Here is an 11,609-nt window from a genome sequence, read left to right on the forward strand (position 1 = left end):
GGTTTAGTTTTATTATTATCTCTTGCCATTTAGTGGCATTGTTACATTGAATTTTGTAAAACCAGCTATAAACATGACCTAGTTCATTGGCTAAAATGCTGACAGAAAAAGCAAAAAGAAATCCATTTCATTTCCATAGCCTGATGCATAAACATTACATCTTTCAAAACCATGCGCAGAATAGGCAAAACTATTGCGAGTCATGAAAACGTAGGGGTGATGTCCCATTTGTCCAGAATTAGTATTATTGTGAACAGAATATTCTAGTGACAATTGCCGCATTTTAATTGGTAAGCATTGCAGTAAAAAAATTTTTGTCATTCAGTCAAATTAGGTATGAATTTTGTACCTATATTGGCGACAGAAACCATAGATGCACAGAATAGCTAGACAGTGGTGTTTATAAAAGTGCACTCATATATTAGTCATACTACTGAAGAGATATCTTGTTTAGGTGAATCCTGACAAGACTGCATTTCATGCCAGTGTTCACTAAAAGCAGAACACATTGGAGTCAACTTAAGCCCTATAAGGCAAAGTATTTTGATGTGAACTTGAAGAAATGGTACCACCCAAGAAAATCTTAGACTCTTTGAATGTAGTTTATATAAAACATTTGGACCAGATGTTTTAAGCATTTGAAGTGATACCTTTATCTTTTATTTAATATATACCTTTTACAAAGTTTTATCATCTTTATCCCTTATTTTCTATCTTCTTGTACTTCATGTTTATATTTATGTCAAGGTTTTGTCTTTTTACAGTTTGTGTGCAATTCTTAATTTGTATGGGGCCTGGATCTCCAAATGGTCAAAAGCACTCACCTTAACCAGTCACTACCATCTCACCTCTGTCCATGTGGGCACGAGTCTCGGGGTGGGTTTCCCTGGGTCTTCCTCCACCAATTATACCAGCTGCCATGTATCGCCTGTCTTGTGGTGAGAAATGCAACCCAAAACAACAGCAATAATTTAAATTTTAGTTTATGTTCGCACCATTTGGCCACAACTGTGCTGAGGTACCATTAAATGCTACTATGTATTACATACAAACCTTGTGTCTCTGGAAGAAAATCCCATAGCAAGACAACGATCACATTTTTGTTCTTACATTCATGCATGTACAGAAACTGGAATCCAGCCAATGAGAGTCATGTTGCAATTATTATTTTCTGCTATTACAAAAACGTTTGTTTATGATTAACATGAAGGTACAAATTGGAATAAAGAAATAACTGGTTACATGGTCTGATACAATGAGGAACTCATGGTACAATTTAATAAGCACTGTTCTCTTAAACTTCACTTTGTTTTTGAACAGTAAAATAGATTAACAACTCAGAATTTTGATCTTTGCATGCTATTCATAATGACTAAAACTCCCACATTATTTTCATTCTGACATACAATTCATGTACCTGATGCAATCCCAAATGCTTTGCTGAATATACTAATTACTTAACAGAATCTTCAAGCATGGATAGCATGTCCCTTTTAAATAAGTTGGAGTTCATTATGGGTATAAATACATTGGATTTAGTATCAATTTATGACAGCAATTATAAAAGCACTCAAAATATGCAACAATTTGCTTTCACTGTCCAGACAACCTGGTCCTGTACAAACTGTTTTCACATTCAGCTTTTTTCAACATGTCATCAAAATAACTTTTAAATGAAGACTTCTGTCCTGACCTCTAACCTCTGCCTTCTGATCTTTGGAGTTCTTCAATTAATAACTAGCAAAATAGGTTAAGTCAGAGGATCATTGTTCATGCCAGCTGCCATCATACAAGCTATTAACTAATTTTCTGTTTATCAACACCAACAAAATATTCTTAAACTGGAACATTCTAAATAATTGTTTATAACTTCTCATCATCTGAACAATAATTTTATTGCCAAATGTGTGGACAATTTTTAGTTCACCTCTACAAAGAATTTAAGAGTTATTGTAAAAGCATTTACATATGTACAGTCTCCCTCAGTCTCAAGTAGTCTTTCTTCCCAAGCCATAGGCAATAGTCTGTAGTGTATTTCATAGCACCCTTCCTGCAGTGTAGGGGCTAACATTGTACAAACATGTACATTAATGATTGTACATTTTTGGTAAAGTCTCTGTGATTAGTTACGTTTTTTGCACACTATCTAAATACTAGGGGGTGAAACAATTCATTGATAGATACACATATGAATACAAGAGGTGGACAATCAATACAAAATGATACTTACCATATGCAGGTTATTTTAATCTAAAGCAGTCATGAATAATTATTACTTTGCCTTGTTATTCTTTAAATTGAGAATTTACTTCAGACAGATCTTGCCAGCACATGTGCTCATTTTTGTTAGTAAAAACAAAAGAAAGACTAATAAGAAAACTCACTCACCTTCTATAAATTAACACAAAGTGACAGTTGTATTCTGCCAACCCACCCCACCCCGATTCCAAGCTAATTACCTTATCTCAACATGTTCAGCATGAAGGAGACTTTCCAAATGTGTTCCACATGTATAATGCAGTATTTTACTGATCATTAATAACCACTTTCTATGCTGATTTGTATCTTGTCTACTTTAGCAAAATTTTAAAGCTACACTAACGGTTTGGTTTGTCAGCTTGCTACACTGAATTCTCTTTGGTGATTATTCTTTGTTCTGGTCCAGGGTAAACAATAACCACAAATCAGAACTTAATAAAGCTTATTCCTTTCATGACAAACAGGAAGTACTGGCAAGCAACAGAGAATCTTTACACAAAGGTGGTCATTAACTTATCTGTAAATTACTCCAGCAGAGATGCTGCCAGGATGTAAGATTGTAGGAATCATGCAAAATTTGTATGAATGAATGCACTAATGAATGAACACTCCAGCAAATCAGTTGAAAATCACAAATATGAAAATGTACTCAGAGCAGGATATTATTTTATTTAACCATTCACCCATAAAATGCTGGTTCCAACATAACTCATGCCAGTAAAGGTATCATAGCACTTGTCATGACATCTGTTGGGGCCCAGAGTGGGCGAGTGGTCTAAAGCGCTCACCATTCTGGATCACTGCCATCTCACCTCTGTGTGGGTTCAAGTCCAAAGCTCGTCTAGCGTGGGTACATGGGAAAGCCTGCTAGTAGCTTCTCATGGGTTGGTGGTTCTTCCCTGGGTTTTCCAGGGTTCTTCCTCCACCAGTTATACTGGCAGCCATGTACAGCCTATCTTGTGCTGAAAAATGGCGTTAAACCCTAGAACAACAACAAATGACATCTGTTTTTCAGGTAGGCAACTGTTTACACGTCTAGGTTCTTCAGCTTGACATGAATTGTTGTTAAACTAAATTTGATTGGCACATTGTGCACTGGAACAAGCATTATGTTGTAGTTTGAACCTTGCATCAAGGAAGTTTTACAAATGCATGTTTAAAATACGGGCTTACCTAGAAAAACAATATGGTTGATTCCCAGCATGGTTCATCTTCAGATGTCGATTTTGGTCGTCAAATACTGGCTGATGATTGTGACAAAGCCAATAATTTTTAAAGTTATGAAGTAGATCAGATTACTGCAGTTGGAAAAGTATTAGTGGAGATAGCACTGAGTGATTTTAAGTCCAAAAACAATGTTAAATACGAGTATGATGTACATGTGATCAGACAAAATTAGATGACATGCTGTTGAATCCCCCTTTCAAAGACATTTTGAAATTATATGTAGAAAAGGCAGAATTCTACACTAAATTAAAAGACATACAATTTAAAAGTAGAATAAATGCAATTTCCATTTCTTGGCTCAAACAATTAGCGCCGCTGGATTATGGGCTATAAAACTATATATCCCTATCATATGAATTAAAAAAAGTGAAATTAAGAATTAAAGATATTTATTTGAACAGAATACCTCAGAATAAACAGAATATGGAATTGATGGACTTTAACCATAATAGAGAATTATGGTACAGATAAGAAATCTGGCACTGTAGTCACTAAAGCACTGATTCTAGAAAGTAAAACTCTGACAGAGCTCATGTAAGTTAAAAATCTTATTTGGAACAGAAGTATCCAAAAGATAATACCCATGAGCTCTGGAAAATTATACATAACCATAAATAACTGTTTCCCAACTTATTCAAGTTGCTATGTATATGTTCTTCAGGCAATATTCATGTACAGATAATGAACAGAGTATGCTCAGAAACATTAGATCAATGCTTATTGCTTATTCAACTAGATGTGACATCTTTAAAAGATTTTGAATTCAATATATCTCTTAGAAAGTGGAGCAGGAAGAAAAAGAGATAGATATTGAAGTGTTAGGTAAGTGTTGAACCAAGTCCATTTCTTCCTCCCCCTCCTTTTATTTTACTCCCCACCTTATTGTGGTGACGGGGAGGGGGGCTCCAACCCCCACTTAAATAAAATACTGGCAGCATCTCTGCTTAAATTGTATATGGGGAACAAATCTGGATTGTCTCTTTTTATGCAGACATATTTAAATAGTGACTGAACATGCAGACAAGATAACTAAAATTAGTACAGATTTGGCAAGGACAAGATATCAAACCACATGAGTTTGTTACACTGTTAATTTTTAATATTTCTTTAACAGAATGGGAGTGGGTGTTGCCAATAGTTTTCCTTCACTAACAAAAACAAGTACCTGTGGCTGTGTCAGTTTTTTTGCATCTGCAGGAATTACAATGTGATAAATTTTGTTGGTATTCATCCCCATTAACATACCCAGACTTGTTCTAGAAGAGATTTACTATGAACGAGGATTCCCGGGTTCTTCCTCCACCATTAATACTGGCCGCCATACATAGCCTATCGTGTGCTGAAAAACAGCATTAAACCCAACAACAAATGAACGAGGAAATTGCATTATTTCTCTTGTACTGAAGATAACATAATTTCTTCCAAGTTTAAGTGCGACATGAAATTGGTACTAAGATGCTTTAAAACACTCATGCAGTGCAAAACAATGGACATGGTGGCTAAAGCGAGTCCTGCATCTGATCAAATGAAGCCTGTCTTAAATGGCCTAAGGGGCCATCCATTTAGTACATACACAAAAAATCTGGCAAAGCTTGAACATGCCCCCTGCCTGTACACATACATACTTTTTTACACACCCTCACCTGCGTATGTGTGCTTGAAGCACCCCCCACCCACCCCTGAATTCTTTAGAACGGCCTATATTTAATAACACAGAAACAATCAAAGATTAATAATATTAACATGTTAAATAAAACAGATAGTCCACCGACGTTGAATGTCTGGCTGCATGAAAGAAATAAGCTGTGTAACTTTAAAAAGTTTGTCAAGTTGCTAAAATTCAAAGACCGACTGAACCCAGTTGAACAGGTTATGTGTTAGACAATTTATTATCGAGGTTTCACACACACACCCTGTTTCCTATGCATACATACATTATCAATAGACCCCCCATACAAAAGCATATGCATTTGGGTTTACCCCCTCCCCCTCCATCCCCACATACTAAATGGACACCTTCTAAAATCTTGAAAACTCACTGACAACAGGTAGTCTGTTTGTAGTATTAAAAAATCTTGTCATAGATGAGATGGCCTATAAATAGATGCTAAGTATATGTCTGTCTTTAATCTGCATACTGGAAATACAAACAGTATGTCAACACACATAAATGAGTCTTTAATCTGCATGCTGGAAATATAAAGAGTATGTCAACACACCTAAAATGGCACCACCTAGCACTGACAGACTTTCAAAGATGGAATGATCATAAAGTTTACATGTGTATCAATAATGTATTGTATTGTAGGGTATGTATCATGAATCATCAATACACAGTACAGGATTATTGTTTCCCCCCCACTAAATACTGTTCTACCTGGAATCATGGGTGAGTGGATGCATCTTAGTGAGTACTACACTCGCATCACTAAAATAGGTCACTGTGACCCATATTTCATTCTTCTCTGACTGGTTACATTTTGTGTTTTCACTGTCCATGTTAGAATCAATAAATTAGATGACTGTCTATCTTACTACCATACCCATACAAAAAAGATTAGTGACCTACAATTCAAATGCTACTGGCTTAGATTTGATATCTGCAATTAGCTCATGAACACATTATTGCTACATACATACTGTGACATATCGTAGTTTATTTGCTAGTTCTAACTAATAACTGCTCCCCTTAGTAGCTGCAACATTAGATAACGACTGCTCCCAGAGGCAGGGGGCGCCGGGATTTATCATGGAAGCTTATTGATGTGTACTCAGAACATGTGTGAATAAATACTGTTTGTGTAATAACTTGAGACTCCCTCATTTCCATGACATGGTGTCAGAAGTGACTCCAAAGGATATACAAACTTTTGCAGTGAGTGAAAATGGCGAAATTCCAGGCACTGGAGAGCTTTAACTTTGGGAAGCCAGTGGAGTGGCCAGATTGGAAATAGCATTTCACGCGCTTTAGGATCGCCACCAAACTAAATAAGGAAGATGAGGCAGTTCAAGTAAGTTCACTAATATATGCAATTGGGAAAGAAGCAGAACAAATATTTAAATCGTTTGAGTTTGTTAACGATGAAGATGCCAACAAGTACGCCCCAGTTTTGCAGAAATTTCATGATTACTTCGTCCCCAAGAGCAATGTAATCCACGAAAGAGCGTGTTTTCACCAACTTAGTCAGAAACCAGGAGAGTCTGTGGAGGAATTTGTAAGAAAGCTGTATGAAATCGCCGACCATTGTGACTTTGGCACACAAAAGGATGAAGCAATAAGGATCGTCTTGTAATTGGAATTCTGGATAAAGAAGTTTCGGAAAAGTTACAAATGGAGGCCGACCTTACCTTAGTGAAGGCCATACAAATAGCGAGACAGTCAGAACTGGTAAAAAGTCAGATACGCGACCAAAGTCAGACGGTCAAAGTTTTGGATGAAATCTCTAAACAGAACAAGGCATCAAGCACTAAATCAGGATCGACCAACCGAAATGGACAGCGTCAGTGGCGCAAACTAAATCAGATTGGTCAAACAACAGCACAACAAACATGTCACAAATGCAACAGGAGGCACAGTAGAGGTGAGAGATGTCCCGCTAAAGGAAAACGGTGCAGAAGTTGTAACAAGCTTGACCACTTTGCCATTGTCTGTCGCTCAAAAAGAGTAAATGAGGTCACATTCAATGAAACACCAGCTACAGATTATGCAGAATACCAAGAAGCATTCTTCCTTGGCTCAGTAACTATGTGTGATGATGATAAGGAGGCATGGCGTGTGATTTTGAACATTTGTGGAGCCTCAGTTCACTTCAAAATAGACACTGGAGCGGACGCAACAGTTATGTCTGAAGCAACATACAACTCTCTTCCAACAAAACCAAAGTTGAGACAGTCGGAATCCAAGTTGTGTAGCCCTGGAGGGATTCTGGATTCAAGAGGAGAGTTTATGGCACATACTACCTATAAGAAAGAATCATACCAGTTTCGGGTATTTGTCATCAAGGGACCACGTGCCAATAATCTCCTTGGACGTGCAGTTGCACATGCAATGGGTCTTGTGAAAAGAGTTGAAGAGATCAACAAAACAGCCTTTGGGCACTTTGGCCTGTTGAAGTGTGAGCCAGTAAAGATCATTCTTCAGGATGATGCCAGGCCATACAGTATAGCTGCACCCAGGCATGTACCATTTCCCTTGTTGTCGAAGGTGAAAGAAGAACTGATCCATATGCAGCAGGAAAGCATCATTAAGGAAGTAACTGAGCCCACAGAATGGTGTGCGCCTATGGTATCAGTCCCTAAGAAAAATGGCAAAGTCAGAATTTGTGTTGACTTGAAGAAGCTCAATGAGGCTGTCAAATGGGAAAGATATATGCTCCCTACTCTAGATGATATATCACCGAAGCTGATAGGCTCCACTGTCTTCTCCAAACTTGATGCAGAAAGCGGATTTTATCAAATACCTTTACATCCAGAAAGTGCAGAACTGACCACCTTTATTACACCGCTGGGTCGCTTCTGCATTAAACGAGTTCCATTTGGTATTATGTCGGCTCCAGAGATTTTTCAGAGAAAAATGAGAGCTGCTGACTGGCTATGAAGGGGCAGAGGCCATTATGGATGATATACTCATTTATGGCAGAACCTTAGAGGAGCATGACAGACGCCTAAAATTGGTATTGGAAAAGCTCAACAGGAGTGGTCTCAAGCTCAACAAAGAAAAATGTGAATTTAGGAAGAACAAACTGGAATTCTTCGGTAACATGATTAGCTCGGATGGCATACTCCCCAGTCCAGCAAAGGTTGCCGCAGTGAAGGAGCTACCTGCTCCATTAAATATCAGTGAGCTTCGTCGCACCATGGGCATGATCAACTACCTTGGTAGATTTCTCCCAGACTTGTCTACAATAATGCAACCAATTATGGACTTCCTGAAATCAGACACAGCCTGGTATTGGGGTCCAGACCAGGATTATGCCTTCATGAAAGTCAAGGAGATGCTGACATTCACACCAGTCTTAGCATTTTATGACCCTGGCAAGTTAACAGTTGTCAGCGCTGATGCCAGCAGTTATGGAATTGGTGGGGCAATATTCCAACAACATGGAGAGAAACTCAAGCCAGTTGCCTTTTGTTCCAGAACACTCACCCCTGCAGAGGTTAAATATGCACAGATAGAGAAGGAGTGCCTTGCATGTGTGTGGGCCTGCGAAAAGTTTTCATATCTTGTTGGGCTGGACTCGTTCAGATTGCACACGGACCACAAACCTTTAGTGCCATTGATCAACACACATGATTTAGATAAAGCTCCTTTAAGGTGTCAACGACTGTTGATGCGGTTGAGATGCTTCAACGCAAAGGCAGAGTATGTAGCTGCCAAGCTTTTGGTAGTTCCAGACACCCTTTCTCAGAGCCCTCTCCTGGGCCAGGAAGCCAAATACGAAGACGAAATGAAGTTTTTATAGAGTCAATGGAGGCATACAGGCCAATTTCCGGTATGAAATTAGAACAAATAAAAGAAGGTTACAGGAGTGACCACAATCTGCAGACTGCAATGACTTTCACCAGAAATGGATGGCCGGATAAGAAACATAGCTGTCCCCTAGATGTACATCCATACTTTGCTGTACGCAGTGAACTCTCGATTCAGAACGACCTATTTCTCTTCAGGGACAGAGTTATCATACCTACAGTCTTAAGGCCCGGAATTCTTGATAACATTCATGAGGGTCATCAGGGATTAGCCAAATGTCGTGAGAGAGCCCAAAGTTGTGTATGGTGGCCTGGAATCGCAAGACAGATCCAAGACAAAATAGAGACATGTGAATTTTGTCAGATTAGGAAGCCAGCACAGAGGAGGGAACCATTGAAGACAACCTCTCTACCAGACAGACCATGGCAGAAAATTGCAATTGATATTTGTGAAGTCAAACAAGACAGATACCTGGTAGCTATTGACTACTTTTCACGCTATTTGGAAATTATGCATTTAACAAAAACAACCTCCCAGCAGGTAATTGGAAAGCTAAAGAGCATATTTGCATGATGGGGAATCCCAGAAATTGTAGTTTCAGACAATGGGACCCAGTTCACTGTCTCAGAATTCAAAGAGTTTACTGAGAAATACAACTTCAAACAAGAATTTACCAGTCCTCACTACCCACAAGCGAATGGTGAGGCAGAAAGTGGTGTCAAAATAGCAAAATCCATACTTAAGCAGGATGATGTATTCCTTGCCTTGATGGCTTATAGAGCCACACCGACGGCTGCAACAGGTGCCAGCCCAGCCCAATTGATGGGACGCCAGATGAGGACCACATTACCCTTTATTGAAAAGAAGTTAAACCCCAAGTGGCCAAACCTCAAAATCATCAGGCAGAGAGACCTTAAGACAAAACAAAGATATGAATTCTTTTACAACCGGCGCTACACTACACATAGTTTGCCAGATATTACTGAGGGAGACAGCGTCAGAATCAAATGGCATGGAAATGATAACATGTGGTCAACACCAGGCATAGTTATTCAAGCTGACAAAGACCGAAGAAGCTACTTGGTAAATACTCCCCCAAGGGATATACAGGCGCAATCGAATCCATGTACAGCGGATGAAAAGCCCTGAGAATCTACTTCCAGTCAAGACAAATACGTCTACAGACATTGCAACAGAGTCCCCACAGTGTCCTGTTATAGGAGTCATTTGGAGTCCAGCACAAAGTCTCTCAATAACATGGAGCCCGTGCCACATCTGATGATTGTACCACCCAGTGTGACCCAGTCCAGCCAACCCCCAGCAAACCAGCTGTACCCAATAGGCCCAACAGTCTAAACACTCCAGTGCGGACGTTAAGTGGGAGAGTCGTCCGAAAACCAGCCAGATTCAGTGATTTTGTCTAAGAAAGTGACTTTTATAAATGTGCCAACGCATTGTTTAGTATTCGATTTCTGAATTATTGCAATAGAATTGGACTTTTTCTATAGTATTAGAATCAGGACTATCCTGTGCATGTTTACAGTAACCTATTATATAAATCAATTCTGTTAAATTCTTTCAGTGGACAGTTCAGATACAAAGACAGCAAACTCATTGCTTACTTATTTAATGTTTTCATATTGGCGGAATTGATTCATTGTTTTTCCTATCTACTCATAAGCAAAATCTTATATTCAGAATATCTTAAAAGAGGGGAGATGTGACATATTGTAGTTTACTTGCTAGTTCTAACTAATAACTGCTCCCCTTAGTAGCTGCAACATTAGATAGGGACTGCTCCCGGAGGCAGGGGGTGCTGGGATTTATCATGGAAGCTTATTGATGTGTACTCAGAACGTGTGTGAATAAATACTGTTTGTGTAACAACTTGAGACTCCCTCATTTCCATGACACATACTATCCTACCTAGAATCATGAAACTTGGTTAGAGAATGCATTTCACCATGAAACTTGGTTAGTGGGTGTATCTTGAAAAGTTCCACATTCTTATAAGATGTGTCTGACCCATTTATTATTGTTTCAGTGACTTTCTAAATATTTTTTGCTTAAAATTCATTTATTTAGTGCTGTTTATGTTCCAATCACAAGTTTCATGGTATTGTAATTAGACAAACAGTAATTAGAAAAGGGGCCAGTATTATGTTGTCATGATAACTTCATTCCGAGACTGCTCTGGTGGCCTAAGTAATGAGAGTGTCTGCCTCAGATATGGGAGGCAACGGGTTCAAACCCCAGCCAAGTCATACCAAAGACTTATAACAATGGTACTAGCAGCTGCCTCACTTGGCGCTCAGCATCAAGAAGTTAGTGCTAGGACTGGTAAGCCTGGTGTCAGGATAATATGACTGGGTGGAACATGATGCTACATGTCTGCAGCATGATGCCCCAGTGCTAAACATCACTATAAAATGCCACACTGCAGACATCATAGCGATATGACTGAAAAATTGTTAGAGCTATGTTAAAAATCCAAATCTCACACACACACACTTTAATCTAAACTTGATTTCTACATAATGATTAGTTTGGTTACAAGCTACATTCAAGTCAGCTATGTAATAATAGATTACACCTTGGTTGTTTTGCAGTTAAACCTATGCTAAAGACCATCTCCTGAATGACACCTCCAAAT

The sequence above is a fragment of the Sinohyriopsis cumingii genome, chromosome 18, assembly GCF_028554795.1.
Source record: "Sinohyriopsis cumingii isolate HCF-2022 chromosome 18, ASM2855479v2, whole genome shotgun sequence".
NCBI classification, from domain to species: Eukaryota; Metazoa; Mollusca; class Bivalvia; order Unionida; family Unionidae; genus Sinohyriopsis; species Sinohyriopsis cumingii.